The 17,435-nt window shown below is 41.4% G+C and overlaps 26 non-coding genes across 26 annotated transcripts; all 26 read right to left on the bottom strand.

Moving 5' to 3' along the window:
- Nucleotides 1-171: 171 nt before the first annotated feature.
- trnam-cau (transfer RNA methionine (anticodon CAU)) lies at nucleotides 172-244 on the bottom strand. The gene has a single exon. It is a non-coding gene; the product is annotated as a tRNA-Met (tRNA).
- A 267-nt stretch (nucleotides 245-511) lies between these two features.
- On the bottom strand, nucleotides 512-584 carry trnam-cau (transfer RNA methionine (anticodon CAU)). Its single transcript has one exon. It is a non-coding gene; the product is annotated as a tRNA-Met (tRNA).
- A 316-nt stretch (nucleotides 585-900) lies between these two features.
- Nucleotides 901-973, bottom strand: trnam-cau (transfer RNA methionine (anticodon CAU)). Its single transcript has one exon. It is a non-coding gene; the product is annotated as a tRNA-Met (tRNA).
- Nucleotides 974-1,298: 325 nt separating this feature from the next.
- On the bottom strand, nucleotides 1,299-1,371 carry trnam-cau (transfer RNA methionine (anticodon CAU)). The gene has a single exon. It is a non-coding gene; the product is annotated as a tRNA-Met (tRNA).
- A 266-nt stretch (nucleotides 1,372-1,637) lies between these two features.
- Nucleotides 1,638-1,710, bottom strand: trnam-cau (transfer RNA methionine (anticodon CAU)). The gene has a single exon. It is a non-coding gene; the product is annotated as a tRNA-Met (tRNA).
- A 266-nt stretch (nucleotides 1,711-1,976) lies between these two features.
- Nucleotides 1,977-2,049, bottom strand: trnam-cau (transfer RNA methionine (anticodon CAU)). The gene has a single exon. It is a non-coding gene; the product is annotated as a tRNA-Met (tRNA).
- A 316-nt stretch (nucleotides 2,050-2,365) lies between these two features.
- Nucleotides 2,366-2,438, bottom strand: trnam-cau (transfer RNA methionine (anticodon CAU)). Its single transcript has one exon. It is a non-coding gene; the product is annotated as a tRNA-Met (tRNA).
- A 325-nt stretch (nucleotides 2,439-2,763) lies between these two features.
- Nucleotides 2,764-2,836, bottom strand: trnam-cau (transfer RNA methionine (anticodon CAU)). The gene has a single exon. It is a non-coding gene; the product is annotated as a tRNA-Met (tRNA).
- Nucleotides 2,837-3,102: 266 nt separating this feature from the next.
- trnam-cau (transfer RNA methionine (anticodon CAU)) lies at nucleotides 3,103-3,175 on the bottom strand. The gene has a single exon. It is a non-coding gene; the product is annotated as a tRNA-Met (tRNA).
- Nucleotides 3,176-3,442: 267 nt separating this feature from the next.
- trnam-cau (transfer RNA methionine (anticodon CAU)) lies at nucleotides 3,443-3,515 on the bottom strand. The gene has a single exon. It is a non-coding gene; the product is annotated as a tRNA-Met (tRNA).
- Nucleotides 3,516-3,839: 324 nt separating this feature from the next.
- On the bottom strand, nucleotides 3,840-3,912 carry trnam-cau (transfer RNA methionine (anticodon CAU)). The gene has a single exon. It is a non-coding gene; the product is annotated as a tRNA-Met (tRNA).
- Nucleotides 3,913-4,236: 324 nt separating this feature from the next.
- On the bottom strand, nucleotides 4,237-4,309 carry trnam-cau (transfer RNA methionine (anticodon CAU)). Its single transcript has one exon. It is a non-coding gene; the product is annotated as a tRNA-Met (tRNA).
- A 264-nt stretch (nucleotides 4,310-4,573) lies between these two features.
- trnam-cau (transfer RNA methionine (anticodon CAU)) lies at nucleotides 4,574-4,646 on the bottom strand. Its single transcript has one exon. It is a non-coding gene; the product is annotated as a tRNA-Met (tRNA).
- Nucleotides 4,647-5,310: 664 nt separating this feature from the next.
- On the bottom strand, nucleotides 5,311-5,383 carry trnam-cau (transfer RNA methionine (anticodon CAU)). The gene has a single exon. It is a non-coding gene; the product is annotated as a tRNA-Met (tRNA).
- A 267-nt stretch (nucleotides 5,384-5,650) lies between these two features.
- On the bottom strand, nucleotides 5,651-5,723 carry trnam-cau (transfer RNA methionine (anticodon CAU)). The gene has a single exon. It is a non-coding gene; the product is annotated as a tRNA-Met (tRNA).
- Nucleotides 5,724-5,990: 267 nt separating this feature from the next.
- On the bottom strand, nucleotides 5,991-6,063 carry trnam-cau (transfer RNA methionine (anticodon CAU)). Its single transcript has one exon. It is a non-coding gene; the product is annotated as a tRNA-Met (tRNA).
- Nucleotides 6,064-6,387: 324 nt separating this feature from the next.
- Nucleotides 6,388-6,460, bottom strand: trnam-cau (transfer RNA methionine (anticodon CAU)). The gene has a single exon. It is a non-coding gene; the product is annotated as a tRNA-Met (tRNA).
- A 1,001-nt stretch (nucleotides 6,461-7,461) lies between these two features.
- On the bottom strand, nucleotides 7,462-7,534 carry trnam-cau (transfer RNA methionine (anticodon CAU)). Its single transcript has one exon. It is a non-coding gene; the product is annotated as a tRNA-Met (tRNA).
- A 326-nt stretch (nucleotides 7,535-7,860) lies between these two features.
- Nucleotides 7,861-7,933, bottom strand: trnam-cau (transfer RNA methionine (anticodon CAU)). The gene has a single exon. It is a non-coding gene; the product is annotated as a tRNA-Met (tRNA).
- Nucleotides 7,934-8,257: 324 nt separating this feature from the next.
- trnam-cau (transfer RNA methionine (anticodon CAU)) lies at nucleotides 8,258-8,330 on the bottom strand. The gene has a single exon. It is a non-coding gene; the product is annotated as a tRNA-Met (tRNA).
- A 264-nt stretch (nucleotides 8,331-8,594) lies between these two features.
- trnam-cau (transfer RNA methionine (anticodon CAU)) lies at nucleotides 8,595-8,667 on the bottom strand. Its single transcript has one exon. It is a non-coding gene; the product is annotated as a tRNA-Met (tRNA).
- A 2,128-nt stretch (nucleotides 8,668-10,795) lies between these two features.
- Nucleotides 10,796-10,868, bottom strand: trnam-cau (transfer RNA methionine (anticodon CAU)). Its single transcript has one exon. It is a non-coding gene; the product is annotated as a tRNA-Met (tRNA).
- A 1,778-nt stretch (nucleotides 10,869-12,646) lies between these two features.
- trnas-aga (transfer RNA serine (anticodon AGA)) lies at nucleotides 12,647-12,728 on the bottom strand. The gene has a single exon. It is a non-coding gene; the product is annotated as a tRNA-Ser (tRNA).
- A 120-nt stretch (nucleotides 12,729-12,848) lies between these two features.
- On the bottom strand, nucleotides 12,849-12,920 carry trnag-ucc (transfer RNA glycine (anticodon UCC)). The gene has a single exon. It is a non-coding gene; the product is annotated as a tRNA-Gly (tRNA).
- Nucleotides 12,921-13,580: 660 nt separating this feature from the next.
- On the bottom strand, nucleotides 13,581-13,652 carry trnag-ucc (transfer RNA glycine (anticodon UCC)). Its single transcript has one exon. It is a non-coding gene; the product is annotated as a tRNA-Gly (tRNA).
- Nucleotides 13,653-14,836: 1,184 nt separating this feature from the next.
- On the bottom strand, nucleotides 14,837-14,918 carry trnas-aga (transfer RNA serine (anticodon AGA)). The gene has a single exon. It is a non-coding gene; the product is annotated as a tRNA-Ser (tRNA).
- Between the last annotated feature and the right edge of the window lie 2,517 nt (nucleotides 14,919-17,435).

The following is a 17,435-nucleotide window of genomic DNA, read 5'->3' as shown; positions in this document are numbered from 1 at the left end:
AACAAAAAAATGACAGACTGCTGGTCAGCAAGAGGAAAAATATTCAATTTTACGAACTAAATAAGGTGTTGTAGAACATTCCCTAGAAGAACAATAAGGCTTTGTAAATCGAAACATTCCAAAAAGATAGGTGATTCGAAAGCAAAACAATGTTTGCCACTAGTAAAAAGGTGCCCTGTGTGAGGCTTGAACTCACGACCTTCAGATTATGAGACTGACGCGCTGCCTACTGCGCCAACAAGGCTTGGCATGCTGAACCGACAATGAGTCAAAGGTACGTCTGTTTGTAAGGTGGTGAAAGGGTTTAAAAGCGTGATTGAATGGGTACTTTTGGGAACCAACAAAAAAAATGACAGACTGCTGGTCAGCAAGAGGAAAAATATTCAATTTTACGAACTAAATAAGGTGTTGTAGAACATTCCCTAGAAGAACAATTAGGCTTTGTAAATCGAAAGATTCCAAAAAGATAGGTGATTCAAAAGCAAAACAATGTTTGCCACTAGTGAAAAGGTGCCCTGTATGAGGTTCGAACTCACGACCTTCAGATTATGAGACTGACGCGCTGCCTACTGTGCCAACAAGGCTTGGTGTGCTGACCTGACAATGAGTCAAAGTTACGTCTGTTTGTAAGGTTGTGAAGGTTTCAAAGCGTGATTGAATGGGTACTTTGGTGAACCAACTAAAAAAGGAGAGACTGCTGGTCAGCAAGAGGAGAAATATTCAATTTTACGTAAGGTGTTGGAGAACTTTCCCTAAGAGAACACTTAGGTTGTAAAAGCAAAGTTCAGTTATCATGACTATTAGGGAAACAGGTAAATTTAGAGGTGGCTTTGTAGATCGACACATTCTAAAAAGATGGGGAACTAGAAAGCAACATGAATGTTGACCTTAAAATAAACCTGCCCTGTGTGAGGCTTGAACTCATGACCTTCAGATTATGAGACTGACGCGCTGCCTACTGCGCCAACAAGGCTTGGCGTGCTGAGCTGACAATGAGTCAAAGATACGTCTGTTTGTAAGGTGGTGAAAGGGTTTAAAAGCGTGATTGAATGGGTACTTTGGTGAACCAACAAAAAAATGACAGACTGCTGGTCAGCAAGAGGAAAAATATTCAATTTCACAAACCAAAAAAGGTGTTGGAGAACTTTCCCTAGGAGAACACTAAGGTTGTAAAAGCAAAGTTCAGTGATCATGACTATTACGGAAACAGGTAAATTTGGAGGTGGCTTTGTAGATCGACACATTCTTAAAAGATAGGCATCTAGAAAGCAAAATGAATGTTGACCTTAACATAAACCTGCCCTGTGTGAGGCTTGAACTCACGACCTTCAGATTATGAGACTGACGCGCTGCCTACTGCGCCAACAAGGCTTGGCATGCTCACCTGACAATTAGTCAAAGGTACGTCTGTTTGTAAGGTGGTGAAAGGGTTTAAAAGCGTGATTGAATGTGTACTTTGGTGAACCAACAAAAAAATGACAGACTGCTAATCAGCAAGAGGAAAAATATTCAATTTTACGAACTAAATAAGGTGTTGTAGAACATTCCCTAGAAGAACAATAAGGATTTGTAAATCGAAACATTCCAAAAAGATAGGTGATTCGAAAGCAAAACAATGTTTGCCACTAGTAAAAAGGTGCCCTGTGTGAGGCTTGAACTCACGACCTTCAGATTATGAGACTGACGCGCTGCCTACTGTGCCAACAAGGCTTGGCGTGCTGACCTGACAATGAGTCAAAGTTACGTCTGTTTGTAAGGTTGTGAAAGGGTTTAAAATCGTGATTGAATGGGTACTTTGGTGAACCAACAAAAAAATGACAGACTGCTGGTCAGCAAGAGGAAAAATATTCAATTTTACGAACTAAATAAGGTGTTGTAGAACATTCCCTAGAAAAACAATAAGGCTTTGTAAATCGAAAGATTGCAAAAAGATAGGTGATTCGAAAGCAAAACAATGTTTGCCACTAGTAAAAAGGTGCCCTGTGTGAGGCTTGAACTCACGACCTTCAGATTATGAGACTGACGCGCTGCCTACTGCGCCAACAAGGCTTGGCGTGCTGACCTGACAATGAGTCAAAGTTACGTCTGTTTGTAAGGTTGTGAAGGTTTCAAAGCGTGATTGAATGGGTACTTTGGTGAACCAACTAAAAAAGGAGAGACTGCTGGTCAGCAAGAGGAGAAATATTCAATTTTACGTAAGGTGTTGGAGAACTTTCCCTAAGAGAACACTAAGGTTGTAAAAGCAAAGTTCAGTTATCATGACTATTAGGGAAACAGGTAAATTTAGAGGTGGCTTTGTAGATCGACACATTCTAAAAAGATGGGGAACTAGAAAGCAACATGAATGTTGACCTTAACATAAACCTGCCCTGTGTGAGGCTTGAACTCATGACCTTCAGATTATGAGACTGACGCGCTGCCTACTGCGCCAACAAGGCTTGGCGTGCTGAGCTGACAATGAGTCAAAGATACGTCTGTTTGTAAGGTGGTGAAAGGGTTTAAAAGCGTGATTGAATGGGTACTTTGGTGAACCAACAAAAAAATGACAGACTGCTGGTCAGCAAGAGGAAAAATATTCAATTTCACAAACCAAAAAAGGTGTTGGAGAACTTTCCCTAGGAGAACACTAAGGTTGTAAAAGAAAAGTTCAGTTATCATGACTATTAGGGAAACAGGTAAATTTGGAGGTGGCTTTGTAGATCGACACATTCTAAAAAGATAGGCAACTAGAAAGCAAAATGAATGTTGACCTTAACATAAAGCTGCCCTGTGTGAGGCTTGAACTCACGACCTTCAGATTATGAGACTGACGCGCTGCCTACTGCGCCAACAAGGCTTGGCATGCTGACGTGACAATTAGTCAAAGGTACGTCTGTTTGTAAGGTGGTGAAAGGGTTTAAAAGCGTGATTGAATGTGTACTTTGGTGAACCAACAAAAAAATGACAGACTGCTGGTCAGCAAGAGGAAAAATATTCAATTTTACGAACTAAATAAGGTGTTGTAGAACATTCCCTAGAAGAACAATAAGGCTTTGTAAATCGAAACATTCCAAAAAGATAGGTGATTCGAAAGCAAAACAATGTTTGCCACTAGTAAAAAGGTGCCCTGTGTGAGGCTTGAACTCACGACCTTCAGATTATGAGACTGACGCGCTGCCTACTGCGCCAACAAGGCTTGGCGTGCTGAACCGACAATGAGTCAAAGGTACGTCTGTTTGTAAGGTGGTGAAAGGGTTTAAAAGCGTGATTGAATGGGTACTTTTGGGAACCAACAAAAAAAATGACAGACTGCTGGTCAGCAAGAGGAAAAATATTCAATTTTACGAACTAAATAAGGTGTTGTAGAACATTCCCTAGAAGAACAATAAGGCTTTGTAAATCGAAAGATTCCAAAAAGATAGGTGATTCGAAAGCAAAACAATGTTTGCCACTAGTAAAAAGGTGCCCTGTATGAGGTTCGAACTCACGACCTTCAGATTATGAGACTGACGCGCTGCCTACTGTGCCAACAAGGCTTGGTGTGCTGACCTGATAATGAGTCAAAGGTACGTCTGTTTGTAAGGTGGTGAAGGTTTAAAAGCGTGATTGAATGGGTACTTTGGTGAACCAACAAAAAAAATGACAGACTGCTGGTCAGCAAGGGGAAAAATATTCAATTTCACGAACTAAATAAGGTGTTGGAGAACTTTCCCTAGAAGAACACTAAGGTTGTAAAAGCAAAGTTCAGTTATCATGACTATTAGGGAAACAGGTACATTTGGAGGTGGCTTTGTAGATCGACACATTCTAAAAAGATAGGCAACTAGAAAGCAAAATGAATGTTGACCTTAACATAAAGCTGCCCTGTGTGAGGCTTGAACTCATGACCTTCAGATTATGAGACTGACGCGCTGCCTACTGCGCCAACAAGGCTTGGCGTGCTGAGCCGACAATGAGTCAAAGGTACGTCTGTTTGTAAGGTGGTGAAGGTTTAAAAGCGTGATTGAATGGGTACTTTGGTGAACCAACAAAAAAAATGACGGACTGATGGTCAGCAAGAGGAAAAATATTCAATTTCACGAACTAAATAAGGTGTTGGAAAACTTTCCCTAGGAGAACACTAAGGTTGTAAAAGCAAAGTTCAGTGATCATGACTATTAGGGAAACAGGTAAATTTGGAGGTGGCTTTGTAGATCGACACATTCTTAAAAGATAGGCATCTAGAAAGCAAAATGAATGTTGACCTTAACATAAACCTGCCCTGTGTGAGGCTTGAACTCATGACCTTCAGATTATGAGACTGACGCGCTGCCTACTGCGCCAACAAGGCTTGGCATGCTCACCTGACAATTAGTCAAAGGTACGTCTGTTTGTAAGGTGGTGAAGGTTTAAAAGCGTGATTGAATGGGTACTTTGGTAAACCAACAAAAAAATGACAGACTGCTAATCAGCAAGAGGAAAAATATTCAATTTTACGAACTAAATAAGGTGTTGTAGAACATTCCCTAGAAGAACAATAAGGATTTGTAAATCGAAACATTCCAAAAAGATAGGTGATTCGAAAGCAAAACAATGTTTGCCACTAGTAAAAAGGTGCCCTGTGTGAGGCTTGAACTCACGACCTTCAGATTATGAGACTGACGCGCTGCCTACTGCGCCAACAAGGCTTGGCGTGCTGACCTGACAATGAGTCAAAGTTACGTCTGTTTGTAAGGTTGTGAAAGGGTTTAAAAGCGTGATTGAATGGGTACTTTGGTGAACCAACAAAAAAATGACAGACTGCTGGTCAGCAAGAGGAAAAATATTCAATTTCACAAACCAAAAAAGGTGTTGGAGAACTTTCCCTAGGAGAACACTAAGGTTGTAAAAGCAAAGTTCAGTTATCATGACTATTAGGGAAACAGGTAAATTTGGAGGTGGCTTTGTAGATCGACACATTCTAAAAAGATAGGCAACTAGAAAGCAAAATGAATGTTGACCTTAACATAAAGCTGCCCTGTGTGAGGCTTGAACTCACGACCTTCAGATTATGAGACTGACGCTCTGCCTACTGCGCCAACAAGGCTTGGCATGCTGACGTGACAATTAGTCAAAGGTACGTCTGTTTGTAAGGTGGTGAAAGGGTTTAAAAGCGTGATTGAATGTGTACTTTGGTGAACCAACAAAAAAATGACAGACTGCTGGTCAGCAAGAGGAAAAATATTCAATTTTACGAACTAAATAAGGTGTTGTAGAACATTCCCTAGAAGAACAATAAGGCTTTGTAAATCGAAACATTCCAAAAAGATAGGTAATTCGAAAGCAAAACAATGTTTGCCACTAGTAAAAAGGTGCCCTGTGTGAGGCTTGAACTCACGACCTTCAGATTATGAGACTGACGCGCTGCCTGCTGCGCCAACAAGGCTTGGCGTGCTGAACCGACAATGAGTCAAAGGTACGTCTGTTTGTAAGGTGGTGAAAGGGTTTAAAAGCGTGATTGAATGGGTACTTTTGGGAACCAACAAAAAAAATGACAGACTGCTGGTCAGCAAGAGGAAAAATATTCAATTTTACGAACTAAATAAGGTGTTGTAGAACATTCCCTAGAAGAACAATAAGGCTTTGTAAATCGAAAGATTCCAAAAAGATAGGTGATTCGAAAGCAAAACAATGTTTGCCACTAGTAAAAAGGTGCCCTGTGTGAGGCTTGAACTCACGACCTTCAGATTATGAGACTGACGCGCTGCCTACTGCGCCAACAAGGCTTGGTGTGCTGAGCTGACATTGAGTCAAAGATACGTCTGTTTGTAAGGTGGTGAAAGGGTTTAAAAGCGTGATTGAATGGGTACTTTTGTGAACCAACAAAAAAAATGACAGACTGCTGGTCAGCAAGAGGAAAAATATTCAATTTTACGAACTAAATAAGGTGTTGTAGAACATTCCCTAGAAGAACAATAAGGCTTTGTAAATCGAAAGATTCCAAAAAGATAGGTGATTCGAAAGCAAAACAATGTTTGCCACTAGTAAAAAGGTGCCCTGTATGAGGTTCGAACTCACGACCTTCAGATTATGAGACTGACGCGCTGCCTACTGTGCCAACAAGGCTTGGTGTGCTGACCTGATAATGAGTCAAAGGTACGTCTGTTTGTAAGGTGGTGAAGGTTTAAAAGCGTGATTGAATGGGTACTTTGGTGAACCAACAAAAAAAATGACAGACTGATGGTCAGCAAGAGGAAAAATATTCAATTTCACGAACTAAATAAGGTGTTGGACAACTTTCCCTAGGAGAACACTAAGGTTGTAAAAGCAAAGTTCAGTGAACATGACTATTAGGGAAACAGGTACATTTGGAGGTGGCTTTGTAGATCGACACATTCTTAAAAGATAGGCATTTAGAAAGCATAATGAATGTTGACCTTAACATAAACCTGCCCTGTGTGAGGCTTGAACTCATGACCTTCAGATTATGAGACTGACGCGCTGCCGACTGCGCCAACAAGGCTTGGCGTGCTGACCTGACAATTAGTCAAAGGTACGTCTGTTTGTAAGGTGGTGAAAGGGTTTAAAAGCGTGATTGAATGGGTACTTTGGTGAACCAACAAAAAAAATGACAGACTGCTGGTCAGCAAGAGGAAAAATATTCAATTTTACGAACTAAATAAGGTGTTGTAAAACATTCCCTAGAAGAAGCAAAAGGCTTTGTAAATCGAAAGATTCCAAAAAGATAGGTGATTCGAAAGCAAAACAATGTTTGCCACTAGTAAAAAGGTGCCCTGTGTGATGTTCGAACTCACGACCTTCCGATTATGAGACTGACGCGCTGCCTACTGCACCAACAAGGCTTGGTGTGCTGACCTGATAATGAGTCAAAGGTTCGTCTGTTTGTAAGGTGGTGAAAGGGTTTAAGCGTGATTGAATGGGTACTTTGGTGAACCAACAAAAAAAGGACAGACTGCTGGTCAGCAAGAGGAAAAATATTCAATTTTACGAAACTAAATAAGGTGTTGGAGAACTTTCCCTAGAAGAACACTAAGGTTGCAAAAGCAAAGTTCAGTTAATATGACTATTAGGGAAACAGGTACATTTGGAGGTGGCTTTGTAGATCGATACATTCTAAAAAGATATGGAACTAGAAAGCAACATGAATGTTGACCTTAACATAAACCTGCCCTGTGTGAGGCTTGAACTCACGACATTCAGATTATGAGACCGACGCGCTGCCTACTGCGTCAACAAGGCTTGGCATGCTGACCTGACAATTAGTCAAAGGTACGTCTGTTTGTAAGGTGGTGAAGGTTTAAAAGCGTGATTGAATGGGTACTTTGGTGAACCAACAAAAAAATGACAGACTGCTGGTCAGCAAGAGGAAAAATATTCAATTTTACGAACTAAATAAGGTGTTGTAGAACATTCCCTAGAAGAACAATAAGGCTTTGTAAATCGAAAGATTCCAAAAAGATAGGTGATTCGAAAGCAAAACAATGTTTGCCACTAGTAAAAAGGTGCCCTGCGTGAGGCTTGAACTCACGACCTTCAGATTATGAGACTGACGCGCTGCCTACTGCGCCAACAAGGCTTGGTGTGCTGAGCTGACAATGAGTCAAAGATACGTCTGTTTGTAAGGTGGTGAAAGGGTTTAAAAGCGTGATTGAATGGGTACTTTGGTGAACCAACAAAAAAAATGATAGACTGCTGGTCAGCAAGAGGAAAAATATTCAATTTCACGAACTAAATAAGGTGTTGGAGAACTTTCCCTAGGAGAACACTAAGGTTGTAAAAGCAAAGTTCAGTTATCATGACTATTAGGGAAACAGGTAAATTTGGAGGTGGCTTTGTAGATCGACACATTCTAAAAATATGGGGAACTAGAAAGCAACATGAATGTTGACCTTAACATAAACCTGCCCTGTGTGAGGCTTGAACTCACGACCTTCAGATTATGAGACTGACGCGCTGCCTACTGCGCCAACAAGGCTTGGTGTGCTGAGCCGACAATGAGTCAAAGGTACGTCTGTTTGTAAGGTGGTGAAGGTTTAAAAGCGTGATTGAATGGGTACTTTGGTGAACCAACAAAAAAAATGACGGACTGATGGTCAGCAAGAGGAAAAATATTCAATTTCACGAACTAAATAAGGTGTTGGACAACTTTCCCTAGGAGAACACTAAGGTTGTAAAAGCAAAGTTCAGTGATCATGACTATTAGGGAAACAGGTAAATTTGGAGGTGGCTTTGTAGATCGACACATTCTTAAAAGATAGGCATCTAGAAAGCAAAATGAATGTTGACCTTAACATAAACCTGCCCTGTGTGAGGCTTGAACTCACGACCTTCAGATTATGAGACTGACGCGCTGCCTACTGCGCCAACAAGGCTTGGCATGCTCACCTGACAATTAGTCAAAGGTACGTCTGTTTGTAAGGTGGTGAAGGTTTAAAAGCGTGATTGAATGGGTACTTTGGTAAACCAACAAAAAAATGACAGACTGCTAATCAGCAAGAGGAAAAATATTCAATTTTACGAACTAAATAAGGTGTTGTAGAACATTCCCTAGAAGAACAATAAGGATTTGTAAATCGAAACATTCCAAAAAGATAGGTGATTCGAAAGCAAAACAATGTTTGCCACTAGTAAAAAGGTGCCCTGTGTGAGGCTTGAACTCACGACCTTCAGATTATGAGACTGACGCGCTGCCTACTGCGCCAACAAGGCTTGGCGTGCTGACCTGACAATGAGTCAAAGTTACGTCTGTTTGTAAGGTTGTGAAAGGGTTTAAAATCGTGATTGAATGGGTACTTTGGTGAACCAACAAAAAAATGACAGACTGCTGGTCAGCAAGAGGAAAAATATTCAATTTTACGAACTAAATAAGGTGTTGTAGAACATTCCCTAGAAGAACAATAAGGCTTTGTAAATCGAAAGATTGCAAAAAGATAGGTGATTCGAAAGCAAAACAATGTTTGCCACTAGTAAAAAGGTGCCCTGTGTGAGGCTTGAACTCACGACCTTCAGATTATGACACTGACGCGCTGCCTACTGCGCCAACAAGGCTTGGCGTGCTGACCTGACAATGAGTCAAAGTTACGTCTGTTTGTAAGGTTGTGAAAGGGTTTAAAAGCGTGATTGAATGGGTACTTTGGTGAACCAACTAAAAAAGGAGAGACTGCTGGTCAGCAAGAGGAGAAATATTCAATTTTACGTAAGGTGTTGGAGAACTTTCCCTAAGAGAACACTTAGGTTGTAAAAGCAAAGTTCAGTTATCATGACTATTAGGGAAACAGGTAAATTTAGAGGTGGCTTTGTAGATCGACACATTCTAAAAAGATGGGGAACTAGAAAGCAACATGAATGTTGACCTTAACATAAACCTGCCCTGTGTGAGGCTTGAACTCATAACCTTCAGATTATGAGACTGACGCGCTGCCTACTGCGCCAACAAGGCTTGGTGTGCTGAGCCGACAATGAGTCAAAGGTACGTCTGTTTGTAAGGTGGTGAAGGTTTAAAAGCGTGATTGAATGGGTACTTTGGTGAACCAACAAAAAAAATGACAGACTGATGGTCAGCAAGAGGAAAAATATTCAATTTCACGAACTAAATAAGGTGTTGGACAACTTTCCCTAGGAGAACACTAAGGTTGTAAAAGCAAAGTTCAGTGAACATGACTATTAGGGAAACAGGTACATTTGGAGGTGGCTTTGTAGATCGACACATTCTTAAAAGATAGGCATTTAGAAAGCATAATGAATGTTGACCTTAACATAAACCTGACCTGTGTGAGGCTTGAACTCATGACCTTCAGATTATGAGACTGACGCGCTGCCGACTGCGCCAACAAGGCTTGGCGTGCTGACCTGACAATTAGTCAAAGGTACGTCTGTTTGTAAGGTGGTGAAAGGGTTTAAAAGCGTGATTGAATGGGTACTTTGGTGAACCAACAAAAAAAATGACAGACTGCTGGTCAGCAAGAGGAAAAATATTCAATCTTACGAACTAAATAAGGTGTTGTAAAACATTCCCTAGAAGAACCAAAAGGCTTTGTAAATCGAAAGATTCCAAAAAGATAGGTGATTCGAAAGCAAAACAATGTTTGCCACTAGTAAAAAGGTGCCCTGTGTGATGTTCGAACTCACGACCTTCCGATTATGAGACTGACGCGCTGCCTACTGCACCAACAAGGCTTGGTGTGCTGACCTGATAATGAGTCAAAGGTTCGTCTGTTTGTAAGGTGGTGAAAGGGTTTAAGCGTGATTGAATGGGTACTTTGGTGAACCAACAAAAAAATGACAGACTGCTGGTCAGCAAGAGGAAAAATATTCAATTTTACGAAACTAAATAAGGTGTTGGAGAACTTTCCCTAGAAGAACACTAAGGTTGCAAAAGCAAAGTTCAGTTAATATGACTATTAGGGAAACAGGTACATTTGGAGGTGGCTTTGTAGATCGACACATTCTAAAAAGATATGGAACTAGAAAGCAACATGAATGTTGACCTTAACATAAACCTGCCCTGTGTGAGGCTTGAACTCACGACATTCAGATTATGAGACCGACGCGCTGCCTACTGCGTCAACAAGGCTTGGAATGCTGACCTGACAATTAGTCAAAGGTACGTCTGTTTGTAAGGTGGTGAAGGTTTAAAAGCGTGATTGAATGGGTACTTTGGTGAACCAACAAAAAAATGACAGACTGCTGGTCAGCAAGAGGAAAAATATTCAATTTTACGAACTAAATAAGGTGTTGTAGAACATTCCCTAGAAGAACAATAAGGCTTTGTAAATCGAAAGATTCCAAAAAGATAGGTGATTCTAAAGCAAAACAATGTTTGCCACTAGTAAAAAGGTGCCCTGTGTGAGGTTTGAACTCACGACCTTCAGATTATGAGACTGACGCGCTGCCTACTGCGCCAACAAGGCTTGGTGTGCTGAGCTGACAATGAGTCAAAGATACGTCTGTTTGTAAGGTGGTGAAAGGGTTTAAAAGCGTGATTGAATGGGTACTTTGGTGAACCAACAAAAAAAATGATAGACTGCTGGTCAGCAAGAGGAAAAATATTCAATTTCACGAACTAAATAAGGTGTTGGAGAACTTTCCCTAGGAGAACACTAAGGTTGTAAAAGCAAAGTTCAGTTATCATGACTATTAGGGAAACAGGTAAATTTGGAGGTGGCTTTGTAGATCTACACATTCTAAAACATAGGCAACTAGAAAGTAAAATGAATGTTGACCTTAACATAACGCGGCCGCCGCGGATTATTGCGCTAAAAATCCCTAAAGTTTTCCCATTCATTTTCAAAAGAAACAGGAATCCATCTCAGCCCCTGCTGTGGAACCGGCCTCAAATACATCCTCAGGTGTAATCGGTACATAACAGTGAATTCCTTGTACATATAACTTACTGACATTTCTACTCTAGTCACAACAATGACATGTCCAGCCCCAGAGGAGATGCAAACAGTTCAAGGGTGAATTATTAAATTAAATGAAGTTGTTTTTTTCTCAGTTACATCGACACTGTCATGATTATTTTTCTCTTTTATTACCTACAGAGGAAACAGAGGCACCAACGAAGAAAACCGCTCCCATTCCCAAGGAGCTGATGTTTCTGTTACCAGAAGGAATTTCCGAAGCTGAAACTTCCACCCCTCTACCAGGTGGGCATGTTATCTATTTCTCACATTAACAAGCATAGCTATCTTTTTAAAGTCATAATCAGAATAGTGTATTTCATTCTTAATAAGTAATGTTGTTATTGTATTTCAGAAAGTTCATCACAAATTGAAACATGTCACTTGATTTACATGTTGCTCATGCCATACTATTCAGAAACCAGTGCACCAACTCTGGCACACAAGGCCGTTGAACAGACAGCAACCAGCCAAAGCCCTCTGAAAAGTATGTTGGACATATTATCATCACATTTTTTATCATCAAATTTTATGATAACTAATCTGTCGTTATGTTTGTCCAGGTCAGCCATTGCCACCTGTTTGACCACGTCCTCATCCAAAGCCTCTTGGTCAACCCACGACATTGGCCCCTAGACCTGTTCACACCAGCAGAAAGTCTGGATGAAAACAGAGTTGGAAGCCCTGGTTCTCTGGCCTGGGTCGACACCTGTCAGCAAAATAGTGTTGATCATTGAAGTGTATTATTAAATTATTAAATAAAATTCTCCAAAATCCTGAAATAAAAAATAATCAATCCTCTTTTAAAAACCTTTCACAATAGGATTCATTTAACTGGAAAGAAAAATATAAAAAGAAAGAAATGTGTGGTTTTATGCTTTTAACATTAAACAGTTGAGCCCCCAGAGACATAAGGCGATGTAAAATATTACTTTTAATACTTAATACTTAACAACGTGATTAATTTAACAAGAAAGAAAAAAAAGATGTGTGCATCGGCTGGGTATCGAACCGGGGTCTTTATTGCTCCAACATTATTTAAATATTTCAACGGTTGGCCACCAGGTGTTAAGATGGAGAATTCGGATTGGCTGTTAGTATTTGGCATTCTGATTGGCTGTTTGTCTGTTCCAGGTATCCACGTCTGGCCACTGCTTGGAAGGCAGCTATGCTCACCACTATACCATCATTGCATGCATTTATATCAAGTAAAAATACTTTTCTCTTATTTGATGCAAATAATTGCATTTACTGTAAAAGAGCAGAAATGAACACTAGACTAAACTCGTTGTTGGTAGGATTCAAACCTACGCGGGGAGACCCCAATGGATTTCTAGTCCATCGCCTTAACCACTCGGCCACAACAACACATAAAAAAAGTAAAAAAAAAAAACAGGATTAATAATGGCCTGATAGGGTAGGTATGAGCACGGTGAGAATAGGATGAAATGCTTTTTTCTGATTCTTGTTGTAATAGAAAAAGGCTTCTGCAATGGCCAGGAATCGAACCCGGGTCAACTGCTTGGAAGGCAGCTATGCTCACCACTATACCACCATTGCATGCATTTATATCAAGTAAAAATACTTTTCTCTTATTTGATGCAAATAATTGCATCTACTGTAAAAGAGCAGAAATGAACACTAAACTAAACTCGTTGTTGGTAGGATTCGAAACTACGCGGGGAGACCCCAATGGATTTCTAGTCCATCGCCTTAACCACTCGGCCACAACAACACATAAAAAAGTTTAAAAAAAACAGGATTAATAATGGCCTGATAGGGTAGGTATGAGCACAGTGAGAATAGGATGAAATGTTTTTTTTCTGATTCTTGTTGCAATAGAAAAAAGCTTCTGCAATGACCAGGAATCGAACCGGGGTCAACTGCTTGGAAGGCAACTATGCTCACCACTATACCACCATTGCATGTGTTTGTATCCATTAAAAATAATTTTCTCTTATTTGATGCAAATGATTGCATTTACTGTAAAAAAGCAGAAAATAACACTAGACTAACTTTGTTGTTGGTAGGATTTGAACTTATGCGGGGGGGATCCCGATGGATTTCTAGTCCATCGCCTTAACCACTCGGTCACAACAACACATGAAAAGAGTAATACAACAGGACTAATAATGGCCAAATAGATAGCGTTACATATAAGAACATTGTGATAAGGCTGAAATGCCGTTTTCTAATTGATGTTGTTTAGCAAAGGGCTTCTGCAATGGCCGGGAATCGAACCCAGGTCAACTGCTTGGAAGGCAGCTATGCTCACCACTAAACCACCATTGCATGTGTTTGTATCCATTAAAAATACTTTTCTCTTATTTGATGCAAATAATTGCATTTACTGTAAAAGAGCAGAAATGAACACTAGACTAAATTCGTTGTTGCTAGGATTCGAAAGTACGCGGGGAGACCCCAATGGATTTCTAGTCCATCGCCTTAACCACTCAGCCACAACAACACATAAAAAAGTAATACAACAGGACTAATAATGGCCTGATAGGGTAGGTATGAGCACAGTGAGAATAGGATGAAATGCTTTTTTCTGATTCTTGTGGTAATAGAAAAAAGCTTCTGCAATGGCTGGGAATCGAACCCGGGTCAACTGCTTGGAAGGCAGCTATGCTCACCACTATACAATCATTGCATGCATTTATATCAAGTAAAAATACTTTTGTCTTATTTGATGCAAATAATTGCATTTACTTTTAAAAAGCAGAAAATAACACTAGACAAACTTTGTTGTTGGTAGGATTTGAACTTATACGGGGGGGATCCCGATGGATTTCTAGTCCATCGCCTTAACCACTCGGCCACAACAACACATGAAAAGAGTAATACAACAGGACTAATAATGGCCAAATAGATAGCGTTACATATAAGAACATTGTGATAAGGCTGAAATGCCTTTTGGTAATTCATGTTGTTTAGCAAAGGGCTTCTGCAATGGCCGGGAATCGAACCCGGGTCAAGTGCTTGGAAGGGAGCTATGCTCACCACTATACCACCATTGCATGTGTTTGTATCCATTAAAAATTATTTTCTCTCATTTGATGCAAATAATTGCATTTACTGTAAAAGAGGAGAAATGAACACTAGACTAAATTCGTTGTTGCTAGGATTCGAACCTACGCGGGGAGACCCCAATGGATTTCTAGTCCATCGCCTTAACCACTCGGCCACAACAACACCTGACAAGAGTAATACAACAGGACTAATAATGGCCTGATATCGTAGGTATGAGCATGGTGAGAATAGGATGAAATGCTTTTTTTCTGATTCTTGTTGTAATAGAAAAAGGCTTCTGCAATGGCCGGGAATCGAACCTGGGTCAAATGCTTGGAAGGCAGCTATGCTCACCACTATACCATCATTGCATGCATTTATATCAAGTAAAAATACTTTTCTCTTATTTGATGCAAATAATTGCATCTCCTGTAAAAGAGCAGAAATGAACACTAGACTAAACTCGTTGTTGGTAGGATTCGAACCTACGCGGGGAGACCCCAATGGATTTCTAGTCCATCGCCTTAACCACTCGGCCACAACAACACATGAAAAAAGTAATACAACAGGACTAATAATGGCCTGATAGGGTAGGTATGAGCACGGTGAGAATAGGATGAAATGCTTTTTTCTGATTCTTGTTAGAAAAAGGCTTCTGCAATGGCCGGGAATCGAACCCGGGTCAACTGCTTGGAAGGCAACTATGCTCACCACTAAACCAAAATTGAATGTGTTCATCCCAAGTAAAAATACTTTTCTCTAGGGACCAGATGGACTCAGCCCCAGACTGCTCAGGGACTGTGCTGATCAACTTTGTGAGTTGGTCACACACATCTTCAACCTGAGCCTCAAACTGGAGAAGGTCCCGGTCCAGTGGAAGACCTCCTGTGTGGTTCCGGTTCCCAAGGCGGTACACGCGAAGGAGCTGAGCCACTTCAGACCAGTCGCCCTGACCTCCCATCTGATGAAGACCTTGGAGAGGCTAGTACTCCGCGAGCTACGCACGACGGTGAGCTCTGCGTTGGATCCGCTGCAGTTCGCCTACAGGCCAAAGATGGGGGTGGACGACGCCGTCATCTACCTGCAGCACCGGGCACTGACTCATCTGGAAGCCGCCGGTATCACTGTGAGAGTCATGTTTTTTGACTTCTCAAGTGCTTTCAACACCATCCAGCCGGCGCTGCTAAGGAAGAAGATGGAGGACGCAGGAGTTGGGACACAGCTGGCAGCATGGACGATGGACTACCTCACCAACAGGCCGCAGTATGTGAGGCTGCAGGACTGCAGGTCTGAGGTGACCATCTGCAGCACCGGGGTGCCTCAAGGGACAGTGCTGTCACCTTTCCTTTTTTCCCTCTACACGGCGGACTTTACCTATGACTCCAGCAGCTGTCACCTCCAGAAGTTTTCTGACGACTCGGCCATTGTGGGCTGCGTGTCTGGGGGGGGGCGAGCTGGAGTACAGGTCAGTCATCAAGGACTTTGTTGACTGGTGTGAGAGCAACTACCTTTGCTTAAACACCAGTAAGACAAGGGAGATGGTGATTGACTTCAGGAAAAAGTCCCCACCACATCAACCGGTGAGCATCCAGGGCTCGGACATTGAGCTAGTGGACAGCTTCAAATACCTGGGTGTTCACCTCAACAATAAACTGAACTGGTCCACACACATCAACGCCGTGTATAAGAAGGGCCGAAGTCGCCTCCACCTCCTGGGGAGACTGAGGTCCTTCGGAGTGTGCAGACCACTTTTAAGGACCTTTTATGACTCCGTGGTAGCCTCTGCTATCCACTACGCTGTGGTCTGCGGGGGAGCAGGCAGCACGGACCGGGACAGGAAGAGACTGAACAGGCTGGTCACGAGGGCCGGCTCTGTCCTGGGCCGCTCGCTGGACTCGGTGGAGGAGGTGGGAGAGAGGAGGACACTCTCCAGACTATCCTCCATCAGGGACAACGCTCTTCACCCACTGCACCTGACCGTGGAGGAGCTGGCCAGCTCCTTCAGTGGCAGGCTCAGGCACCCCCAGTGTAGGACGGAGCGTTATAGAAGGTCCTTCATCCCAACTGGTGTCAGGATATTTAACTCTCTACTTTAAATATCCTGATGCTAATCCGTAGTGTGTTTTTCTTCTCGTGTGTTTTTATTTTTATTTTTTTTCCCGTTTTTATTTCTATTTTATTTTATTTTATTCTATTTTATTTTGTTAATAGTGTTAAATTTCTAATTTTTGTAAATAATTGTATATTCTTTATATCGTTTTTATTTTATTTTGTATTACCTCTTTTATTATTTCTTTTTCCTTGCACTTTATTTTTTTAAACTGCGCTGTTGTGAAAGTGTGTTTCCCCTCTGGGGATGAATAAAGCTTTTCTATTCTATTCTATTAATAGATGAAGGCAGCTATGCTCACCACTATAACACCATTGTATGCAGTGATCGCCAGTAAAAAATAATTTTCTCTTTATTGATGCAAATGATTGCATTTACTGTAAAAGAGCAGGATATAACACTAGATTAACTTCGTTGTTGGTAGGATTTGAACCTACGTGGGGAGACCCCAAGATAAAAAAATAATCATAACAGGTCTGGAAAACATTTTATAGGCCTACAGCAGCGACGGTGTTAATGTCCTTTCAAAACTAACTATCCAGTAATGTATATGTAACCCGGCTGAATTCCTCTTCCGCATGTTGACAACAGCGTCGCTGCTGACGCGATTAGTTACACCTCGTCTAAAATGCATATTAGATCCCTGTCGCTTCCGGGGTTAGTGGCATGCATGGTTATCCGTGCAGCAGGTAAGAACGAATTGGGTTGAAATCTTCGCCCCAGTAATACATTTTTAATCAATAGTTGATCCAACTTCCGCTGGTCCAGCTGCCAGTTATTTAAAGAATTTTGATCGCGCCGTGCGCACCAAACTGGTGGGTGTTTGATCAGTTGCAGCATGATAAGCATGTTTATTGAAACATTTGCTTATCCCATGATTTACAACTAAGCAGGTACACATGAAATTTATTGTTGCTCTGGCCCTGTTGTAGACCAGGTGCCAACGCCACGAT

This window comes from Callionymus lyra, chromosome 17 (assembly GCF_982586985.1).
Source record: "Callionymus lyra chromosome 17, fCalLyr1.hap1.1, whole genome shotgun sequence".
NCBI classification, from domain to species: domain Eukaryota; kingdom Metazoa; phylum Chordata; class Actinopteri; order Syngnathiformes; family Callionymidae; genus Callionymus; species Callionymus lyra.
This window is presented reverse-complemented; position numbering and strand designations above follow the sequence as displayed.